Raw genomic sequence first — 24,418 nt, forward strand, 5'->3', positions numbered from 1 at the left:
GAGGTCCTCCCTCCCACTCGAGAACCTGTAGGAAGCATCCTCTCCCCAAAGTGCCCTCCACACTGCCTTCTGTTGAGAAAGCCTAACGTTGCACTCCCTGAAGAAACAAAGGTTTTTGTTGTTTATCACAAAGCAGGTATCAAAAGGGTCCATTTGGATCTGAGAAGCAAGAAATTTGTAATGGACAAAGGCCCTGTTTCGGAGATTTTCTCTCTTTGTTAATTTTCTGCATGATTATTTCGTTGAAATCTGCTTTCTCCTCTTGAAGCAATTCTGTGATCACTTGGAAAATGATTCATTTCATGTGAGAGCCTAGATTCTTCCTCTGTAATTATTGTTGTATTAAGGGTAACTTTCAATTAATAAGGTAAAATAGTAATTCCTGCATATTGCCATTTTATAATTACTGTTCACACGGGCTATCTTTTCATGACCTACCCTTCGGGTAGGAGCCTCCAGCCTGGTGGTTCCCCTCAAAGATGCTCTGAGGGTCTTTCACGGTTGTTCAGGGCTTATACATTCTACATCCTTATCTATCTACATATTTCTAGTACATATTCTACTATACATTCATATAGGTTCTATGCTATGTATTCCTTTTTATTTTTAGGCTACTTCCCATTTCTAGGACGCCTGCTAGGAAGAGCAGGGACTTGGTCCCTGTTTGCTGCTGTACCCTCAGTGCCTGCAGCAATGGCTGGCACCTGGACATGCAGTTCTTGTTTGAGGTTGAGTGAACTTGACCAGCTCTTGTACCCTGTTGGGAGGATGGGATCAGTAAAAGCCACTTAGAGTACCAATGTTTGGTGCCACTGATTGCCTGGGGAGATGCATGAAAAACTGTAGGTGGGAAAGTTTTCCATGAGAAATAGCCCTCAGTGGGTGAAACCTGGACATTCTGCAGTGATTTTTGTTCCATTCTCTTACACCCTTCATTCTGGGTTTGGAAATAAAGGGGAAAAAATGGGAACCCTGATCAAAGTCACCAGCCAGCATCCCCGTGTCCCCACCTTCAGGTCCCTGCTGCTGGCTCTCAAACCATCACAATGCCACTTCCCCAGTTGGCATTCCTTCCTGCCTCCCTCACCCCTCTTGTGCCCTGAGCAGCTACATCTAGCTCTTCTCTCCAAATCCGTGCGGTGCCACCAGTGAGAAAAATGTGGGGTCCTCTATTCAGGAGTGTCACTCATGTTAGGAACGTCCTCAAATCCAAGGCAGACGCAGCCTCTCTCCTGCCCACCCTGCTTGCTGCAGCCCACGCCACACAGGACCGTGAGCACACCCCTGCCTCACAGCAAGGCGGGATGGAGCACACCCCTGCCTCATAGCAAGGCGGGATGGAGCACACCCCTGCCTCACAGCAAGGCGGGATGGAGCACACCCCTGCCTCATAGCAAGGCGGGATGGAGCACACCCCTGCCTCACAGCAAGGCGGGATGGAGCACACCGACCGGGCTGCAGCCAGGCGGGATGGAGCACACCCCTGCCTCATAGCAAGGCGGGATGGAGCACACCCCTGCCTCACAGCAAGGCGGGATGGAGCACACCCCTGCCTCATAGCAAGGCGGGATGGAGCACACCCCTGCCTCACAGCAAGGCGGGATGGAGCACACCCCTGCCTCATAGCAAGGCGGGATGGAGCACACCCCTGCCTCACAGCAAGGCGGGATGGAGCACACCGACCGGGCTGCAGCCAGGCGGGAGGGAGCACATCCCTGCCTCACAGCAAGGCGGGATGGAGCACACCCATGCCTCACAGCAAGGTGGGATGGAGCACACCCCTGCCTCACAGCAAGGCGGGATGGAGCACACCGACCGGGCTGCAGCCAGGCGGGATGGAGCACATCCCTGCCTCACAGCAAGGCAGGATGGAGCACACCCATGCCTCACAGCAAGGCGGGATGGAGCACATCCCTGCCTCACAGCAAGGCGGGATGGAGCACACCGACCGGGCTGCAGCCAGGCAGGATGGAGCATATCCCTGCCTCACAGCAAGGCGGGATGGAGCACACCCCTGCCTCACAGCCAGGCGGGATGGAGCACATCCCTGCCTCACAGCAAGGCGGGATGGAGCACACCCATGCCTCACAGCAAGGCGGGATGGAGCACACCCCTGCCTCACAGCCAGGTGGGATGGAGCACATCCCTGCCTCACAGCAAGGCGGGATGGAGCACACCCATGCCTCACAGCAAGGCGGGATGGAGCACACCCATGCCTCACAGCAAGGCGGGATGGAGCACACCCCTGCCTCACAGCAAGGCGGGATGGAGCACACCGACCGGGCTGCAGCGTCCATGGGCTGCGAGCAACTCAGCCTCAGTGTCAGGAAAGCAAAACCCACAGGAACGCGCCTGGGGCCTTCACGTCCAACCACACAGGGCTTCAGCTAATGGGATTTTGAAAGATGCTCCGCTTTCACCGTCCAAAACACTTGGAAAAAAAAAAGGCATAAAACTGACTTGGAGGCTTGGGCTTTTCCCCAGGAGATTCTTCTCTAAAAACTTACACATGTTCCACTTTATTGTTTAACTTGCAAATAAATAAATAAATAAAGACGGGGATTTAAACCTATGGAATTATTACAGTTTTACATAAAGAACAACTCAGAGAACTATGTCTATACACAGATTAAACTAATTTACTCACGGAAAGGTTCTGAGCTTCCAAAGTGCCCCAGAGAAAAACTGATTGCTCCCACTTCAATACCCCCCACACACCCCTTTACAATATTTCTGGGTTTTCTTTTTTTCTTAAGCAGAAATATTCTGATGAACATAACAAGGTTTGTTAATCAAGCATCCTAGTTCTGCTGAATTCATTCCCATCTTTTCAGAAGTGTTGTATGGAGGTGACACTTGCCAGCCTCATGTGTGCACAAGTGTGTCCCTTGGTAAACTGCCCTCTTGGAGTCATGGTGCCACCGGAGGTAGGGCAAAGATGAATGAGACAGACCTCGGAGGCTTTGTCCTGAGGGAGAGATACTGTGGTCGATAGACCCGGACTGAGGGGTGAGAGGCAGGTGAGGGACGCAGTGCCTAGGGAACAACAGGCCGTTGGGTCTATTCACCCAGTCTGGTGGCCAGGGGGGGCCATGGGTCCTCCCTTCCCTCCCTCTCCCCCTCCCTCTTTCCCTCCTCACTCCCTCTCTCCCTCCCTCCCTTCCACACTAAGGGCAGCAGCAAGGGCCTGGGGTTGAAGGCTCAAACCATGTCCTCAGCTCCCTGGCTCCTTGGGGAAATGACACAGGAGCTGGGAGGGGCTGAGAAGAGACACCCGCATCCTCCCCCAGGGGCTGGACCTGCGGGAAATGCGAGACAGCCCTTGGTCACTGTCGTTGTGGCAAGCCGGGGTTGCTTCGGAAACAGGGACACTAAAACTAAGTCAAGGGACCCCCTGGCTGGCAGAGCACTTCCTAAAACCCAGAATCCAGGAATGGCAGGGCTGGGGGGTCAGCCTGATGCTCAGAGAGGTAAAGCCACCGGCCTCAGGGGCACACAGCAGCTGACTTTACAGGTGTTAGGGGTGATAGGCAGCTTCTGGAGGGACCCATCCCTAAACATGGAGGGCCCAGGGCAGGAATATGGTGAGAAACCCATGTGTCAAAATATGTGCAGTTACAGGGCAAACCAAGAAACTGTCAAATACAGTGTACTGACCCACTCTGATGCTCTGCCCCATTAGTTTATTTCAAACTTCCTCAATTCCTTTGCTTTAGAAGTGTCCTTTTATGCCGCTGGAGTTAGATTTTGTTATTTTGTTTTGTGATCATTTCTGAAAATCTTTTCTTGTAATACATAGGTAAGCCAACTGGTTTGTTTATTAATGAAGCAAATATGTTTGAACTTGGCTTTCATGTAAGTCAAGGTTTAACTAGAGGAGCAGAACCATCAGAAAGCTCTATGGACATATTTGTTGCAAGGAAATATTTGTAGCTTATATGGTGGTGGGGTCTGGCAAAGTGGTTTACCAACCTCTCTGAAAACTTCTCATCAGGAAGATTGATTGACCTGCCCCTGATTTTTATTGCATGTCTCCTATGGGCCACACACTGTGCTGGGTGTTTTAATACAACCGTGCCCAGGGCATGCATGAGAACGTGATTTCTGTCCTCAGAAAAGTTTATAGAAAGTCAAACTACATGGGAAACAACAAGCAAGGGTTGAATTAAAGGTGGGAATAAAGAGGATGATAATTACACTGTAAAACCTTGCATTTATATAATCTGAAAATGGCTTACCATTTTTTTATCTGACTCAGTTTTTAAAACATTTGTCCCAGTTGCCCAGAGATGACAATGTTTTTCAAGTAAGAATTGTGTAAGGGTCCGTGGTTTTGTAACTCACACGCGACAACAGTAAGTCAGAAAACGAGACCAATGTCTTTGTAGTTTGATTCTTAGTCATTGCCCTCCATATCACATTACATGTAGAATTATTTCACTAATAATTAGTTAACATTGTAGCTGCCAGAGAAGATTAATCAGACACAAGATAAAACTCTATTTGAAAGGGTGACATATCAGCATGGCATAAAAATAATTTTTATTTTTTTTTGTTTTGTTTTGTTTTTTTGGGGTTTTTTTTTGTTTGTTTGTTTGTTTGTATTTTTCTGAAGCTGGAAAGGGGGAGGCAGTCAGACAGACTCCCGCATGCGCCCGACCGGGATCCACCCGGCACGCCCACCAGGGGCTACGCTCTGCCCACCAGGGGGCGATGCTCTGCCCCTTCGGGGCGTCGCTCTGCCGCGACCAGAGCCACTCTAGCGCCTGGGGCAGAGGCCAAGGAGCCATCCCCAGCACCCGGGCCATCTTTGCTCCAATGGAGCCTTGGCTGCAGGAGGGGAAGAGAGAGACAGAGAGGAAGGAGGGGGGGGGTGGAGAAGCAAATGGGCGCTTCTCCTATGTGCCCTGGCCGGGAATCGAACCCGGGTCCCCCGCACGCCAGGCCGACGCTCTACCGCTGAGCCAACCGGCCAGGGCAAAAATAATTTTTCTTAATAGTGAGACGTTAGTGTGGGGGAACACACCTTAAAATATGTGAGTAGTTGAAACAACAGCAGGAACAACAGCAACCACTTACAACACACAGACACACAGACACACAAACACTTAAACCCACAGCTCAGAGGTGCGATTTAGATTACGGACCTTGTTAGCAGCTGTGTTCCCTTGAGGATTGCTATCCATGGATAATAAACGTGCTCATGATCTGTCGAGAGAATTGAATGGACAATGCATCATGCAGCCATGCCTGTATGGGAGCCAGCTTGTGTGGCGCAGGGCAGGGGAGGGGCGGAAAGGGAAGTCATGGACCATTTCTAACATCCGAAGATTAATGTCAGCAAGAGGCATGGGCCTGAGCTCCACTTCCAGAATCCTCAGCTCCCACGAGTGTGAACTCTTGGGTGAGCATCAATCCTAACGGAGACCAGCTCAAGACTCTGCGAGAGCTGACTTCAAGCCCTCTGAGGAAGACAGACCTATTCAGAAGATAGCAGATGGCCCATGTGTTTGGGAAGAGGTCCTCTGTGAAGGAGGGCATTAGAGGAAAGGGAGCCAGGCTGCCAGAGCCAAGATCCTTCTGTGAAAAATAAGGAGCAGGTGGCAGAGGCAACAGGACGATTCTCACCCAAAGAAAGCCCCCTTGAAAGGACTCCACCCTGATGTGGGCATTTGTCTGACCTGCATGCAGGACGTCCCTCAGGCCTTTCGTATCCAACTGGCTTAACCACGTGTGCGTGTGGTCACATCAGCAATGTGTGCTGACCACCCTTGGCTTGGCCTCTGTCCTGTTTTAGCCCAAGACCAGCATCCACTCCCACTCACCAACACCCTTGGAAACTTGTCACTGGTGTCCTTGGTTGCTACAGTCAATCAGTGACAGTCCAAAATGAAACAGATTCTAGCCACATCTGCAGATGGAGCTGAGGGTTTGAAACTAAGGAGATCATGAAAGAAAACAATTAAAAATAAAAAAGATTGAGGCTCTGCAGAAGGAGGGAGGAGAAAACACAGGCTGGGTCCCAGTTGTGTTTTGGTCCCTCTGAGAGCTCGCATAATCCTGAGACTTCAGCAGAATGTCCAGATGTAGCTGCGGGAGACATCTGCATGCCATCCGCGGACGGGCTCCCCTTCCTGCCAGGCAACAGACATGACCTGCTGTGCAGTTCTGAACGATGGCAAAGTTGCTTTTAATGAAAACAACTACTGGTTGACAGTCACTTTTGCTATTGATCCCACAGCACCATGGGGTGGTCTCATCAAAGCAGAACCCTTTGATTTAATGAATATAATCTAAACCTTGATGCAGAATGTATCCATTCATTTATGCACTCATTCATAAATTTGTTTCTTCTTCTTCTGAAACCTAATTTCACTGCTTCATCTCCAAGGACAGGGTCAGGGTCTGGCCATATTGTAGGCATGCAGTAAGTATTTTACTGGAAAGAAAAATGAGTGAACAAACTCAATAGATAATTATAAAAAAACTCCCATGTACAATTCAAAAAGAAGGTATTCCCAGGGTTCAGGACTTTGGGTCTGGGGACAGTCATGTCCAACGTAGGCACAGAAGGTAAGGGCTCCTCCCCAGCCCATGCTGGTCTTGGTTCAGTTCTCTCGTCCCCCCCCCCCCCCTTATGCTTTCAAGTGAAGTGAATTTGCAGTTGCCTCTAAAATCTATCCCAGAGCCCTGGCCACTTTTGACCAAGGCATCAAACTTCCTACTGAGTCCCCTTCTTAGGGGCTCTGCAGACTCTTCAGCTCACGTGGGTAGCCTCTAACCTGTCCACTCTCCTCCTCACTTAGTAGCCCCCCTGGTCCTTTGTAACCAGTCACCGGGCTCAGTTAATTCTGTTCCGTGAGAATCCCTCAGCTTGTCACCCACAGCTGTAACCTGGGCTCAGCCTCTGGCACATCGGTCTCACACATGGGTCCGGTGTTCACTAGGATTATCATGGGTCTCCTCTGTGACTTAGCTACAGGTTTTCAACAACAAATTCTCGTTTTCAGCCATGCTAGGGTCATGCGGCTGTCCCACGTCTTAGGAAATCTGTCTTCGGATATGTGTTATTGTTCTACGAGTTTGAAGACGGTGCCATTCTGTAACTGAAGCTGAATGTCTTGTGATTCCTTTCTCCCGTGAATTATCCCTTTGTCTCTGCCCTTGGCCCTGACGCACGAACTTGGAAGGGCTTCCATTACATGATACATCACTGTAGTCAAGGTGAAGACAGCAGATTAGTCCTTGGGGTGGCTGTTGTTTCTTTTATACCACCAACTAGCACTTAAAGTTCTCATTATTCTGTTTCATTTGTTTCCTTTTCATCCTACCTGACAACTATAAAAGATAATTTTGAGAAAAGAAAAGAACAGATACCTTTTCCACATTCTGATTATAAGAAATAGCTAACATTGAAGCCCCATGATACCCAACAATATGGAAGTAAAATAAAATGTTGAAATTTAGGGTGGCAGAGGGTCTGGCATATCAGGTCTCCTCTGGGTCAGATAAAATATCTACAGAATTTCAAAATGTACTAAAAAGTAACCATGAAAATATCCACAGAAACAAACTGAAACAATGTCAGGTTATTGCACTTAGGCTAACCCATTAGGAAGAGAGTGTGAGACAAATACAAAGAATCATGAAATGATGTCACACATGATAAATGTCAATGCCAGGAAAATCTCAGTGGGTTTCCATGATCCCTAATGTCCACAACCAGAAGGACAGATTGTAAGCAAGGATACAGTATGCTTTAGGAGGGTTCACACGATTTCTGATAAGGATAGAGCAAAATGGCAAACAGAAGTTTCTACTGCAGTGGTTCTCAACCTGTGGGTCGTGACCCCGGCGGGGGTCGAACGACCAAAACACAGGGGTCGCCTAAAGCCATCGGAAATACATATTTATTATACCGCTGTTCTACTGGATGGTGGTTGGGGAAGTTCTGACTTGCAGCCACTTGGAAGTTAGAGGCTCTGTTAAAATTCCGCAATTCCAGGCATTTCCCAGGAAGATACGTTCACCTTTATCATACACACACACCCCTTCAAGGCCACATATTGGTGACATTTTGTGGAGGAGAGTAGAATAATGAAATAAAATCACATAGTCTGTGTGTTGGTATTCCTAGAGGACCCCCCAGCAGCTCCAGGTGCTCTGCGCCTGAGGGCCTGCCCTCTCCTCAGCAGAATGTGACCGTTGGCTTTTATCATCAAAGGGCAAGGGTCACACAGAACACACAGGATGCTGCTCAGGACAGTTAAATCTCCCCTAAATTGACCGTCAGAAGGGTGATAACCGGGGCACTGAGCCCTTCTTCTGATGGGTGGGACGAGGGATGAGACACAGCTCTGCTCGGCAGCTGGTGACCTGAAGGGCACTGGGCCCCAGAATTTCAAAGCCAAAGTAAATGGGTGGATGCTTTGTATTCAAAATGAGTTCAGTCTTGGTTCCTTACTTTCTCTGACACTCATCACCTATCCTTGTGACTCTAGGAAACATACCCAGAAAATGACCACTTTGGTCACACCAGTGCTCCTAAGCCGATCTACACCCCTCTCACCTGGAGCATGGCGTTGGCATCCCAATCGACACCCTTGCTTCTGCCCTCACCCCTCCCATACTGGTTCCACTCTCAATGCAGCAGCCACTGGGAGCATTCAGATTGAAAACCCAAGCGGGGCGCTTCTGGGTTCCAAAGCCTCCCTTGGTTTCCCATCTCTCTCGAGTGCAGGAGCCAGACCCTTGCAATGGCCCATTGGGCTTGTAGGGTCACACCCGGGCCCACCGCTCTGTTCTCTCCCACCCCCCACGATTCTCCTGCTCGCCCTGCTCCACTGCACTGGCCTCCCCGCTCCTTCTGAAACGTCTCAGCACTCCTGGCTCCAGGCCTGTACACCTGTTTCAGCTCCCACCTCATAGCGAGCATGGCTCACACGCACCTCTCATGAGTCTTTCTCCAACAGCGTAGGTGGCAGCGCTATGCATAGTTGTTTGTGTCATTAGTTAAAGCCCTGGTCCCCTCTCTCCCTGGGGTTGAAAAAAGTGCAGAAGGCTTGTGTACAATTTTAGGGATCCCCTAGAATCAGCCTCATGCACCCCCAGCTTCAAACAATCGCAGTAAAGCCTTGCAAAATCATAAAGACACCACCATTGCAGATGCACCCAGTGTGACTATGAGGCGGTCTGAAATTGCCCAGAGTAACCAACTCCCATCTGCATAATGAAAGTCAATGGGAAAAACCCGACACACTCCCCAGAAACGCTTCTCCCGCAGCTTTGCTGAAAACCCGAATCAACAGCAACCTCAATGACTTGGTTAGGTTTCTTGTAATATATCCATGTTTGTTTGTTTTTTTCCTAAAGAAAATGTGTCTTTCAGTGGCTCTTGACCTCTGCGCAAACATTGATGCCACCGAGGAAACCCACCCCCTGCCGCTGACAGTCTGTGAGGAGGAGCAGGCACTGTTACTACTGCCCTTACCCTGGGCCCACCTCCCACCCCCCACACCCATGTCAGTCAGCTCTGCAGAACTCACACTGCAAATCCTCCAGGCGTGTGCACAGGGCCGCCAGGCCCGTTCTCCCCACGGGGCGTCTGTGTGAAAGAGGACCCATCCTGTCTCTTAGGGCTCGCACTCTGTTGGAACACCGGCAGGTGAACTGAGGTTCAGGCAATGATGGATGCAGGTCCAGGAGCCATGGGGACTCAGCATCTGCCCACAGCCACCCAGATACTGAGCTGCTTTACAAGCCAGCAGGACCCACTCCTGCGAGCTCACAGAGCCTCCCTCTGCCTACCCACGCCCCTCCCCTTTTTCTTCTGTCTGCCCCACCCCAGGAACCCCAAATTCCCTAAATCCAACAACTAAACTTACCTTCCCAGTCCCAGGAGGCGTCCTGGGACCCCACGCCAGCACCAAAGACCTGGTCTCTCTGGTCATTTAGTTCCTGTGCTTTAGTAGTTAGAAGGGTTCTAGAAGTCACCCTGGTACCTGACTCTGTTTTGAGGGTTCAGAGAGTGGGTCAGTTTTCTGCTGCTGTTTGCCGGAATGAATTAGCATAGATTCAGCTGCTTAAACAACAAACGTCATCCTCCATCCTGTTGTCAGAAGTCCGGTTCAGGGCCGCTCAGGCTAGTCCCTGCCTGGGGACCCACGGGTCACCTTCCTCAGGAACATCCTGGGAAAAGTCCACCTCCGTGCTGGGCACTCAGGCTGGTGGCAGAACTCGGGTCCATGTGGTCACAGGACTGAGGTATGGGGGTCCTTGATGGCCACCAGCCTCGTGGAGTGGTCAGTTTCCAGAGCTGCCCGCGGGCCTCCCCTCACTGGCCTCCCTGCTCTGGAAACCGCAGCAGCAGGCCCCGTCCTCCCCGCTGGAGGAAAGCAGTACGCTTCGTCCTCACCTCTGGCCTCCTGTTCCCTGACCTCCTGTTCCTTGACCTCCTCGTCCACCACACGAACCCCAGCCAGAGATGTCCCTGCTTGTCCAGCTCCTGTGATTTGATTGTGCGTGTGTGGAAAACCCGGCTGCTCCCATCTTCAATTTGTAACATTGCACTCTCTCCAGGTGTGTGACATCCTGGAGAGTTAACAACAAGGCTCCTCTCCCACATTTGGGAGGTTTCTGTTATTAGAGGAGCAGGAGCCCAGAGCCTTCTGGCTGATTCTCAGCTGAATGGCAAGGCCCAGGCCTTGGTCGGGGGGCTCCCCGAATGCACCCAGAGGTTGTGAGTGCCCTGGTGACCTCAGTCCCAGGGTTGGCGACCTGAGACTGTGCTTGTTTCTCATGAGGCCCTGAGAGGTGAGCTGTTTGCCTCATTTTGCATGGGGAGACAAAGTAGCTGGTGGCCCCAGGGACCCCTTGTTATTTGGGGCAGGAGGGAGGGCAGTAGATGACAGGTATAGTTTTCTTCTGATTGTAAATATTATCTATATCAAGTATAGAATTCGGAAAGAAAAAGAGGGAGAAAAAGAATGCATAGGTTACAATGTAAGAGAGAGATAACTGATGTATTAAGAGATATATTAAGGAAATGAAGATTATACATATACTTAAAAGGATAGTTTGAGAGTTTTTCAATTACCTTTATGTGTATCTTTCCTTTATGTGTATTTCCTTGTATGTGTATTGGCTATATCCTTCCGGTCTTATGCCTAATTGAATTTACATTTTCTTTCTATTTGTTTTGATTAATTAGATCTGCCGGAGTTGTATATACTTGATCATTTTTCTTTAAAGACACAGCTCCTGATATTTATATAATTCGCGTTTCTTTTCTCTAATTTGTTAATGCCTGCTTCGCTTTGAAGTTGCTCTTCTACTTCCTTTTTATAAATGTTATCAGTGTTCTCACACTAATCACTAGGTTGAATGTTTTATTGAGTATTATTATGCCTCAATAACAGAAACACTCAGGATTCTGAGTCCAGGATGGAGCAGACATGTGTGCTTCTCAACAAGGCGTGCACAATACCCACAAGGCCGCCACCTTCTAAGTAATCTGTAATTGATTCTTTAGAAATTCGTTCTTTGAACCAGGAGTAACTTAAGGGACCATTTCCACATTTTAAAATTTCTAAGTGATTAAGGCTTCTGTTTGCCCTTTTGTTACCAATATTTTCATTTCCCTGCTTTGAAGTATTTATTTCCAGTTATCTTTTAGTTGCCTATGATATGCTTCTAGCTTTTTATTTTTTCAAAAATAACTGAGTGGTTTATTTTCTAGATGTTTTACTTTCTGCTCATGCTTTTAGTCCTCCCCGTGCTGTTTTCTATTGGTATGTAAAAAATTAGCCCAATTTGGCAGTGTAAACAAGGAGCATCCCTTACCTCCCAGCTCCTGCAGGGCAGGGGTCCAGGCACAGCTGAGTCGGTGCCCTACTCAGGTGTGTGGAGGTTGGGTTCTCACCTGGGGCGCGAGGCCCTGTCTGTGTTCCTGGGATTGTAGGCAGGGTGCATTTCCTCACAGCTGCAGAAGGCATGCCCCTCAAGGCCAGCAGGAGAAACTCTCCAGGCAGGGCACACCCCCACTTTAAAGGTCTGCACCTGATTAGGTCAGACCCAACCAATGAGCTTCCTTTCGATTGACTCAAAACCAGCTGATTTTGAACTTTCCTTATTAAATCTGCAAAACCCCTTCAGCTTTGCCATGTAATGTGATGTGGCCATTGGAATAACATCCAACCATAGTCACCCCACACACACACACACACATTCCACCACACAGCCCACCAGGGAGCAGGAATCTTGGGTCACCTTAGATTCCTGCCTACTATTTCCTTATTGATATGCCTTTGTATTCCCAGCTCAGTTTTGCCTCTTCCTTTGGTGGTTTGCTTCATTTTTATAGATTCTGCAACCTCTCCATGAAGGTTGATGGGAATCCTCAGCCCCAACGGAGAGACAGTCTCTCTCCTGGCCCTGAACGGCTTCCACCACCTCTCATGGTCCTGAACGGCTTCCACCACCTCTCATGGTCCTCCTGACTCCCCTCTGCACGTCTCCATCCAAACGTGGCTTGTGGAGAAGAGTCCTTCATGTGTCAGACTTCATTTTCCTATTTCCAGAGAACTGGCTATTGCTCAAGAACGACTCCAAGTCCCCTTTGCTGTTGCAAGCTTACCAATCTGGTCACATACACATGTGCGGTCCTTCTTGGCAATGCAGGCAGACGAGTGTGAGTTGTCTGTGTTTCTACAGCCTCCCTATTAGTTATAAGAAAAGGGTGTCTCCACACCAAAGTCTGTCACGGGTGGGTGTTGGTGACATGCATGTGCAGAGAAGCCTCATCATGCATGCTCCGAACTTATGGAGTCCAGCCCTTTGTCTCGGCACACTGCACTGAGACCCAGCATGGAAAGTCTATATGAGACAAAAGCAACAATATTCTAACAGCAGAAATGACCTGACTAGCCAGATAGACTCTTGTGCCTAAGAGCCCTTTGAACTAAATTTTGGACACACTTAGGAAGTCAGCTGAGGGCTGTTTCTAATGGTGAAAACCAGAGGCCCCCCTGGCTACTACGTCCAAATAAGGAGGGAGGATGTTTTCAAAACACCTTAGACATTCATGTCTTGAAAATCACACATTTCACCAATGAAAACACATTTGACTATTCTTCCCACTAATGGCAGGTTCGGTCATAAAAACTGACTAACTCACTGAAAAACTAGAAAAACTGGAAAGATATTAAAAATGAAAGAGCTGCTTAGTGCCAATAAAAAATGTATAAGACATTTAAGAATTGCTGAATCGAGATTTTGGAGGAGACAGCTCTACAGAGGGGTAACCTCAACTTTATAGCCCATTTCCTTTTAGAGTTTGGCCAGTATTAAAAAGGTAGAGAATGAGAATTTGAGCCATCCTGCTGATCATCTCATAGGACCAATGGGACCATCACCAGCATCCAGGACCAGCCGAGGGGAATCCACCTGATCACCTGATGAGGACCCAGGTGAACCCACTCTGAGGGTAAGGGTGTACTGCATACACACTTTCTTTCTCCAGAAGGAGAAAGCTGTCCTGGACTCAGGGCATTTACAACAAGCAAGCCTTCCGGTGAAGAAAATGGTGCATGCTGAGACCAATGACACACACAAGAATGAAAGGCAAGAAAAGACAGAACAGCTATATACTTCCCAGAGCTTCCAGAGAGCAATCAGACACATATTCTGAAATAAGTTTGATTACTATGCTCAGAAGAGTCAAAACAAGCAAATATACTAAAAAAAAAACCCACCAAGACTGAGAATTTTAGAGAACTAACATACAATCAAGAAAACATAGCAAATGAAAAGAAACAAATACAAATTTAAAAGTTAAAAACATAATAACCAAAATTACAAATTTCCACAAATGTGACTAGCAGCTGATTGGGCCCAATGGAAAGAGAATTGGCTAACACAGGAAAGCGAACAAGAAGCTATGAGGACAGAACAAAACTGGAAACTGGGTGAATCCATGGAGTTGAGATCCCAGAAGAGGAAAGAGAACTAGTGACAAAGTCCATATTTGAGGAGAAAACAGCTGGGAATTTTCCAAAACTGACTAAAGACACTAAGAGATTCAAGAATCTTTAAAGACTTCAAGCAACATGAGTAAAAAGTATAGCTTGGTCATCATCATAGCAGAACTGCTACAAACTAAGCCAAAAAGAAACTTTTAACAATTATTTGGGGGGGGAGGGGGACACCTACTTCAAATAATTTAAAAGTTGGACTGACAGTTGACTTTTCAGTTAAAAAAAAAAAGAAACCAAAGTGATTAGACTGATGGCACTTTAAGTACTGAAAGAAATAACTCCTAACATAAATGTGATTCTATCTGAAAAGTATCCTAAAATAGAGGGGAAATGAAGAAATTCTCAGACAAATCACATTAGAAAATACTTATCACTAGCAAACCTGAAACAATCTTCACATTAAAGGTGTTCTTTGGACAGATGGAAAAAGGATTCCCAATAGGAAGTTAATAACTCACAAATTATAGATATGTAGATAAATATTTCCATATAGAAAAAGATAGCACAAAATGTAAAGACACTTTCTAGGGAATAGAAAAAGCAAAGAGCTCTCTTGGACTTGTGTTATAAAGCCAGCATAACTTAGTTTCAAAACTTGACAAGGGCCCAGCAAGAACAATCATAGACCGCCAGCACTGTAGAGTGAAGATGCAGCCCTCCTGAATGAATAATATGAACTCGGTGATGAGCGGCAATGATACCCCACGGCTACCATAGCTTTACTCAGAAGGCATGATTCGTGTAATACATGTAAATCCATTACTGTCATTCATTGTATGAAGACAATCCAAGAGAAAAACCTGATCATCTCAATAGATGCAGAAAAGAAAATTGATAAAATTTAACAACCTAATGAAGGAAAGAAAGAGAAAAGGGGAGGAAGGAAGGAAGGGAGGGAGGGAGGGAGGAAGGAAGGAAGGAAGGAAGGAAGGAAGGAAGGAAGGAAGGAAGGAAGGAAGGGAGAAAATAAACAGAACCACACCTGAGGAACCCAGGAGACATCCCGATAAAGGCTTAGGAAGGAGACACTGACTGTGGGCATTGTGCTTACTAGTTACTGACTGAAGGCTTAAGAGAAGGTAGAATGGCTTCATCTAGACAACTTTTTTACTGAAGGCCCCAGGCTATGTCAAAAGAAGAAAAAAGAAATTAAAATTATGCTATTTATAAAAAAAAATTAACACCATTTTTCAGAAACAAATGATTATAGGCATAGGCAATATGGAAGAGTCTACCAATAAAATATTAGAACGCATAAGTAAGTTTAATGAGGTATTAAGAGAAAACAAAAATCAATTTCCCGTTCGTGTGCCAGCAATCAGAAAGTAAAACTAAAAATATTTTAAGATTCAATTTGTAATAGAATAAATAATTTAAATACTTAGAAAAAAGGAACAGAGTTTAGAAATGTTTAAAAAGCATGTTAAAATCAGGATGAAGAAAAAAATATGTATTAAATCACATTAAATGAAAAATAAAGAGAAAGAAGTTTTAATAGAGAGATGTACTATGCTTATAGATAGAAAGATTGACATTTTAAGCAATGACAGCTTCCCCCCAAAGATCTGAAAATTTAATGCAATTTGAATCACATTTCAAAGAGTATTTTTGTGTGGGTATGGAATTGGAAGAGCAAATTTTAAAAATATATGACAATGCAATAGGCCAAGAACTGTCAAGGAATTTTTAAAAGATCAAAGTGGAAAAAATGTTCCTCTAATGACTGTGACTATTTATTCTAATTTACAGTCATTAAACCAGAATGGCGTTGGCACATGGACAGGAGAAAGGCAGCGGAGTTTAGAAAAGCCACACCAAGAAACAGCCGACACACATTCTCTCCTGATCAATAGCCGACACACACACTCTCCTGATCAATTTAGAGGTGAAACTAGAGAGCAGAGGGGGGAATAGTCATTTCACTCAACAGTGGTGGAAGACTTCATTAAAAAACTGAAATGTCATTCTACCTTGTAGCATGCATAAAAATAAAAGCATTCAACAGTGAGAAGTAAAATAAACTTCTAGAAGATACTATAGAATGATACCTTCATGTCTTTGGGAGAGTGACTGACCCTATCAACAGAAACACAAAGGCGCTGGTGTTAAGAGAGTAGGATGATAAGTTGGTCTACATTTAAATTAACATTTTATATTAACCAAAAGAAATGAAAGAATTTGTATCCTTCGAACAGAGAGAATTCTTACAAATCTGTGATACAAGGGGAGACGATAGAAAGATGGGCGAAGACTGCTGGGTAAAGCAGGTCCCACCTGCTTCTTTTAGAGCATTTTCCAATGGCTTTAGGCAACCCCTGTGTTTTGGTCGTTCGACCCCCACTGGGGTCGCGACCCACAGGTTGAGAACCGCTGTTTTAGTGTTTTATTTTAGTGTTGAGGGTTGTACCGGAGCCCACTGACGGTGGTTCTACACCTTCTGTAGCCTCTGGTTACAAGTCTGCCTTGCTCTGGAACCTTCTTTCTTCTTCTCAGACCCTGCTTGTTCTCCTGTCTTCTGAGCACCCTGGGACCTCTTGGAAGCCCTCTCCCTCTTCCTCCACCACCTCCGTCCCTGCAGGTTATTCGGTGGTCCATTTTTTCCAGCTTGGTTCCTTATGATAGGCAACATGGCAGCCTTGAGAGTTCATAGCAAAACCTCTCTCCCTCGAAGTATTGTTGTCTGGCTATAGAATTTTGAAGCCAAGTGTGAAATTCGAAGCTGAAGGAAAGAAAGCTTTGTGATCTGGGGCAGCCTGTCAGGACCTTCGGCTTAGCACTGGGGGACAAACGGCAGAGCAAGAAACTACATGGAGTGGTATTTCAAAGGATGGCCTTGCTGCATTTGTTCCCTGGAGTGACCATGGCCAAAGACTGAAATGCAAGGAACAGTTGGGGACCCATAGGAATTGTCCCCTACCCGGGAGAGAGAAAGAAAAGAGAGAGAGAGAGAGAGAAAGAAAGAGAAAGAGCACTTCAACGTGTAACCTGAGGTTGGGGTTGGGGTAAAATGAGTCTTGTGTGTGTGGTTCAGTCTATTTCTTCAAACAGGCTGAATGATAATTAGCTTTGATTTTTACATCGATTCATAATGATAGCAGAGGCCAACGCGCACACAGAAAGGGGCTTGCAAGCTTTCCCCTTAGCAATTAATTCTATTATTAAATACTAAGAAAAAATAAGTGCCTGCCAGCTGCAGCCTTCTAATGTTTTCCCAGAAATAATAATGAGAAGGCTGTGCAAGTGTATTATTTGTTCCTCCTGTTCTTCCCCCCCTCATAGGAGAAGGAGAATGGGGCTGGGGACAACAACCCAAGGCTGGTTGCTCGGGCCACAGTCCATGTGGAAACGCAATGATTCTGCGCGGAGAAGGCAGTGGACAAGAGCAGCAAGCACCGCAATGATTCTGCGCGGAGAAGGCAGTGGACAAGAGCAGCAAGCACCGCAATGATTTTGCGCGGAGAAGGCAGTGGACAAGAGCAGCAAGCACCGCAATGATTCTGCGCGGAGAAGGCAGTGGACAAGAGCAGCAAGCACCGCAATGATTTTGCGCGGAGAAGGCAGTGGACAAGAGCAGCAAGCACCGCAATGATTTTGCGCGGAGAAGGCAGTGGACAAGAGCAGCAAGCACCGCAATGATTCTGCGCGGAGAAGGCAGTGGACAAGAGCAGCAAGCACCGCAATGATTCTGCGCGGAGAAGGCAGTGGACAAGAGCAGCAAGCACCGCAATGATTTTGCGCGGAGAAGGCAGTGGACAAGAGCAGCAAGCACCGCAATGATTCTGCGCGGAGAAGGCAGTGGACAAGAGCAGCAAGCACCGCAATGATTCTGCGCAGAGAAGGCAGTGGACAAGAGCAGCAAGCACCGCAATGATTCTGCGCGGAGAAGGCAGTGGACAAGAGCAGCAAGCACAGTCAGCAGACAGTGGGAGGCGTCTCTGTGTCCTCTGTTGAGTTCTGTAATGGAACCCGGACTCGGGGTCTTACTTGGGCTGACCAGGATGGGGGACACACCCCGTGGAGTACTTGCAGCTTCCCCTAAAGGCAGTCACAGCCATGCACACACCCACATCAGACTGGAATAAGGAAACTACCCTGCCGAGAGTCCTGGGAGCACAGGACAGAGAGTGGCTGGTGGCACTACCTGCATTTGGGGGGAGATGTCAATCAATCATCAGTCCCAACGTGGCCGCTGGGTTACTTCAGCAAGCAGCACGCCTCATGGGTAGCGAATATGTGTGAGTTGACTGTGTGTCTGATCTAGATTCCTGCTCACACGACTGGGCAGGGACTGAGACTGCACTACACAGCTCAATCCCTCCGTTGGGCCCACTATGTGGGAGCGAATGGTGGCTTTTTCACCGGCCGAGAGGTGCCCAGGCATGTTCGTAAAAGAAAATCAAGTTTACACTCAAAATTATTTATGCTTTAGGTCTAATTTAGATTTAGATAGGATGCTGTTTTAATTGCTTGGAACATAAATGGAAAACTGGGATATTACTAGAGTTAGGAGGGGACCCAGAGGAGACTGAAATCTGGCATCCTGTGTCTAACGGTGGTATGGCCGCGGGGATACAGCACAGCCTTCCAAACCTCAGTTTCATTATCTATAGAATGGGTACACTAACTCTGCTTTTACAAGAATATCATGAAAATGACCACGTGGAAGGATGTCTGACGTATTGTAAGTTTTCAGTGACAATTTTTATGGTTTGAAGTCTCATCCCCTTCTCTGTAAGATCAGCTGTGTGGAAGCAGCCAAAAATGTCTCCGTGTCCCTTAATCAAGAATATGTATTACAAAATAAATGTCATGGGGATGCCATCTACAGCATGGTGGCTGTAAGTTATAATACTATATCAAATATTTAAAAGTTGCTAAGAAAGTAGAACTTAAAAGTTTACAGCACAAGAAAAAACATGTGTAGCTATTCAGTGACAGTTAACCAGACTTACTGTGAGCATTTTGCAATGCACACAAATATCCAATCATATTGTACACCTGAAACAGATATAGTGTTATTTGTCAACACATCTCAGTGAATAAAGAGTATGTCCTCTTCCAGTTGGCCAAATACCATGCCGCTCAGGAGAGCTTGTAAATGAGTCAGGAATGTTTAATTCTGATTCTGATTCAACCCATGGGTATAGAAGCCTCCATGTCTCTGTGTGATATATAAATGTCACTCCATAACAGGGTCTGCAAGCTGGTAAACCATGGCTAAAATTTGTCCTGAAAATGTTTTTGGCAGATGCAGCACTTTCTGATCTGTTCTGAATTAAATTTTCATGTCCTTGTGTGTCAGGGAGAGATGTACTCTCCACTTTGTCATTGGCTTCTTCCTCCTATTCTCAGCCTCAGATCTGGTTTGATTCCCAAAGGATGTGACCTGCCACACCTGCAGGCCATCTGAGACTGTAACTACTATTCTAAACCATGCCCAGCTAGCCCAAGGCATACTGAAGCCTGCCCATCTGGGTTTAGGAGCAGAGACAAAAGTCTCCAAACTACTGTCTTTACCCCAAGTCTTTCCCCCTCAGAGGCCTCCTCCCCACTGGAAATGACTGATCTTCAAAATCAGAACTTACGGGTTATATCCCTTCTTTACCCACAGTCCTCCGAAAGTTCTGTGCCCTGTACGGGGTGTTTCCCTGCCCACCCTCACAACTGTTCTCCCGGGCTTCGCCACACTACCTGGGTCTCTATTCCGCATGTGCCCTCAGCATCCAGAACAGCATTCTTGTGCAAAATAGGTCTTTCCTCTGCTCAGAGTGCCTGTTCAAGCTGTTCTAAGAATGAGCCTCCTTCAAGACACAAGCATGACACCCCAAAGTGTTTCCTACCTGATGGACCAGGAAGCCAATGGCTCTGTCTTCTAAGTTCTCTGAAGACTCTATTTTTCTTATCACAGCTCTCTTTACTTTTCAATCTCTCGAGAGTCTATGTTTCTAGAAATAAGATATCTCTCTACAGCATCTTGTAGCGAAGGCCTGGGCCCAGGGTACTAACTGCCAGCGGTTCTCCAGTGTCCCTTCCTCACCTCCTGAAGAAAGAGAGCTCAGTTTTCTTTATAGCAAAGGTGGGCTTGGCTGTACATGTGGCCAGCTAGAGTTCTGGCTAAAGAAACATAATCAAAATATGTGTCATAAAAAGGCAGCTTCTAAAGAGCAAGCCTTTGGCCCTTACATCTGGAATGTGGGGGTGTTGCCAGTGACATTCTCTAGGGTGAGAAAGAAATGAAATTCTGTTATCTTGGACATGATAAATTTGAGATAACAATTGGATATTCAAAGAGAAATTTCCATTAGCAAGTTAGAAATCAGGGGACAGTTCAGATTTAGAGATGCAATGTTGAATTCATTGGCCCTTGAGGACATGAAACTGGACGAGGTCACCTAATGAGTCAGGATAGTTAGAGAGAAGGAGGAGGTGAGTCCTAGAGCACACTATCTTTCAGATGTCTAGGACAGAAGAAACAGCTGATAAAGGAAACAACAACAAAAGATCAGTGAGGTAAGAAGGAAACACATGGTTCCAGTGTCCAGGAAAGTTGAGAAGTGCTTTAGGAACAAGGGACTGAGTCCCTTTGTCAGATCCAGCAGTCGAGGATGGAGAGTTGATCACCAGTTCCTTGAAAAGAGTACTTTCCATGGAGGGATGGGGACCAGAGCTCAATAAGAATTGGTTCAGGTGGATATTAAAGGTAAGGCAGTAGAGAAACAAGAGTGGGCATTGTTCTTAAGGAATTATACCATCAAGCAGAGAGGAGAAACAGAGTGGGGTTCAGGGAGGTATGTGGGATCTAAGTGTTTTTCTTGTTAAATAAAAATATTGAAAATGTTTTCTACTGATGGATGACCCAGTAGAGAGAATAATGATGATGCAAAAGAGGGCAGCATTTCAGAAGCAAATTTCTTGAATCAAAAGAGGAGGGTAAGATAATCCACAGGACCAGCAGCTGGTCACTCATTGTAGCAGGGAAATACTTATACATGCATGCCCAGTGGGCTCACGCATTTGGTGTTGGGATGGCACAGCAGATACTGCACAGTGATGGGCAGGTGAGTGGATAGAGGGATGGATGGACAGATGGATGGATGGATGGTGAGTCTCATAATTTGTCTCAATGAGGCAAATGACCTCACCAAGTTATGAGCCCCAAATCGCCAAAGTACATTTTCAAACAAAGAAGTTTTATAAGAAGAGTCGTCTGACATACATCTTTTAAGGGATTTGTAGAATAGACAAAATTTTTATTTTTTCCAGAGGTCTGTCTCCTTTTCATCTGTTCTGACAGAGGGTATAAAGATAGAGGTGTGTTGGACAGTAAGAGTGAACTGCACAATGGAAATATAACCAAAATAAACCTTGAAAAGAAAAGGAAGAAAAATGCATTGAGACTTCAGGGCAAAGTAATTTTTTTAAATTGTTTTTCTCAGTAAAATATTATATAATTCGATGGTGTGCCAATCCATTCCCCAATCAAAGATTTAAAGAAATTACAGAGTAAAATTGACAAAATTAGCATTTTTATGATTATTTCCAAGAGTGAGAAAAATTGTGTTGTATGGTTTTCTGGAATAAATTAAAAAGTGTTTACTGAGTTTTAAGGGGGGTTACTTATTTTTGAAAAATATAAAGTTTTTTACAGAAAAGAAATCTTTCCAATTAATAATAACAAGAGGAAGCTGAAGAAAATTTCCCAAACTTTTAATAAATTTTTGAAGAAAAAAATCCAGATAAACATAACATGATGTGCTTCTTAACAACAGGTTAACAACATAGTGAAAATCTAGTCTTAATTACCCAAATATAAATTCAAATCTCTACTTTATCCCTCATTAATTGAGCAATTGTTCATAACTCTTTGAACTTCTAATTTCTGATCTATAAAAAAAATAAACACATGGATATTAACAGAATAGGTTCCTATGCAACTTTGTAAGATTTGTTTATGCAAAGCTCCTGACACAGCGAGACGGCCTCATCTCTTATTCTTCCTTTCTAAACTTCCTTCTCTCTACCTCCATCATTCCACTCCTTCTAAGGCAACAGTCGTGTTCATGTGAACAGTGTTTTTAATCCGTCTCTTTTTCTGACACGTGATGTCATTTTCATATACTCATAGAGCAAAAGATGCACACGCACGCAAACGCATGCATGCGCGAACACTCTCTCTCTCTCTCTCTCTCTCTCTCTCTCTCTCTCTCTCCCCCAAATACCCAAGACATTTTTCTTCTTTTCTCAGGTAATAATTTTGAACACAAAAGATTTTTTTTCCTGTTTTGACTGTGTGACTGGGACCTCTGGACACTTCCTATTCTGGCTGACGATCACTTACTGCTGTTTTATTGTGTCATGCTGAAATGATAAGAGCCACTCTGCAGAACTTCCGTCTAAGTGTTCAAGGGAAAGGCACTAATTGGAATGACGTAGACAGCTTCCCAGTCTCGCGCCTCCCCTGCCCCCTCTGCCCCAGCCACACCTGAAAGGGTACCCAACCCGGGCTCCTGTCCCATCCTCAGGAAAACACCCAGAGTCGATCTCCCTTTCATTGCCTTGCTTGGGTTTCACTCTTGACCTTCACCTGGGGGAACCCTTTTCCTATTTCCTACATGAACAATAAACTTAATTTCACAGACACTGGTGCCTGGCTGCTATTTATCCCAACATCCGCACAACTCCAGGAGGGGGCTGTCACTGAGCTGCAGGGGACGGCAGGTGCCCCCAATCCCTTCCAGGAAAATGCCTGGGGCCCATGTGGCTAGGTGTTAAGATGGTGATGAACTAAACATCCACTCTGCCTGCCACAGGGATTTCCCATGGGCTGCGTCCTTCTGTCTTTATTTTCCCACCGCCCGAACCCTACCTCCCCCAACTTCTTCCCAATGATCTCGACACCCTCCCTTTAAGGAAGATGATGTGTTCACACACATCCCCCCACATCCACATAACCCTCCCAGTGCCTTTGGCAACCCTCCCTCTTGGGCCCAGAGTTCACACACTTCCCTCAAGTGAGCCACAGGTTGGCCCCAGGGGTTTAGGAAAGAGAGGCAGCAGGGGAAATTTTGTGTTTTTTTTTTGTATTTTTCCCAAAGTGAGAAGGGGGAGGCAGAGAGACAGACTCCAGTATGCGCCCGACCAGGATTCACCCAGCATGCCCACCGGGGGCAATGCTCTGCCCATCTGGGGCATTGCTCTGTTGCAGTTGGAGCCATTCCAGCACCTGAGGCAGAGGCCACAGAGCCATCCTCAGCACCCAGGCCAACTTTGCTCCAGTGGAGCCTTGGTTGCAGGAGGGGGAGAAAGAGAAAGAAGAAGGGGAAGGGTGGAAAAGCAGATGGACACTTCTCCTGTGTGCCCTGACCAGGAATTGAACCCAGGATTTCCACATACTGGGCCGATGCTCTACCACTGAGCCAACTGGCCAGGGCCAGAAATTTTTTTTAATGTGTATTTTAGAGGCAGATTGTTGATGTGATTTCCTATTCAGCCATTTACAGGTTTTGTGATTTGGGGCAAGTTGCTTCACCTTAGGGAGAATCAGTATCTCATCTAAGAAAATTATAAAACTATATTACAAAAAAAAACAAAACCCACAACTGTATTACAGTGTTGTTGATGGATTTGGAGTTTTATGTGTAAAGCACCCGCCAATGAAACTGATAACGCATGAGTTTAATACATTCTGCCTGTTTTAATTAAAGTGCCCTTTGCCGGTGAATTCACACAGCAGCCCTGCGCCGCCAGTCAAAAGACACAAACTGGTGGGCTCTTCGGGGCTGGATGGGATTGAAGGATCCACCTTCTCTGAAGGCAGCTTCTCTTTCATTTTTTTTTCAACTGATATATAAAAATTTCTTAAAACCCTATTCCCTTTTATAAACATTTTAAAAAGATGTATCTCTCTCTTTTTTTTTTTTCTTCATTTTTCTGAAGCTGGAAACAGGGAAAGACAGTCAGACAGACTCCCGCATGCGCCCGACTGGGATCCACCCCGCACGCCCACCATGGGGCGACGCTCTGCCCACCAGGGGGCGATGCTCTGCCCATCCTGGGCGTCGCCATGTTGCGACCAGAGCCACTCTAGCGCCTGAGGCAGAGGCCACAGAGCCATCCCTGGCGCCCGGGCCATCTTTGCTCCAATGGAGCCTTGGCTGCGGGAGGGGAAGAGAGAGACAGAGAGGAAGGTGCGGCGGAGGGGTGGAGAAGCAAATGGGCGTTTCTCCTATGTGCCCTGGCCGGGAATTGAACCCGGGTCCTCCGCACGCTAGGCCGACGCTCTACCGCTGAGCCAACCGGCCAGGGCCAGATGTATCTCTTTTAATGGTACTTGAAATTTAAATAAACTATCATTTCCAAACCATATGAACTTCAGAGACATGCCT

The sequence above is a fragment of the Saccopteryx bilineata genome, chromosome 6 (assembly GCF_036850765.1).
Source record: "Saccopteryx bilineata isolate mSacBil1 chromosome 6, mSacBil1_pri_phased_curated, whole genome shotgun sequence".
Classification (NCBI taxonomy): Eukaryota; Metazoa; Chordata; class Mammalia; order Chiroptera; family Emballonuridae; genus Saccopteryx; species Saccopteryx bilineata.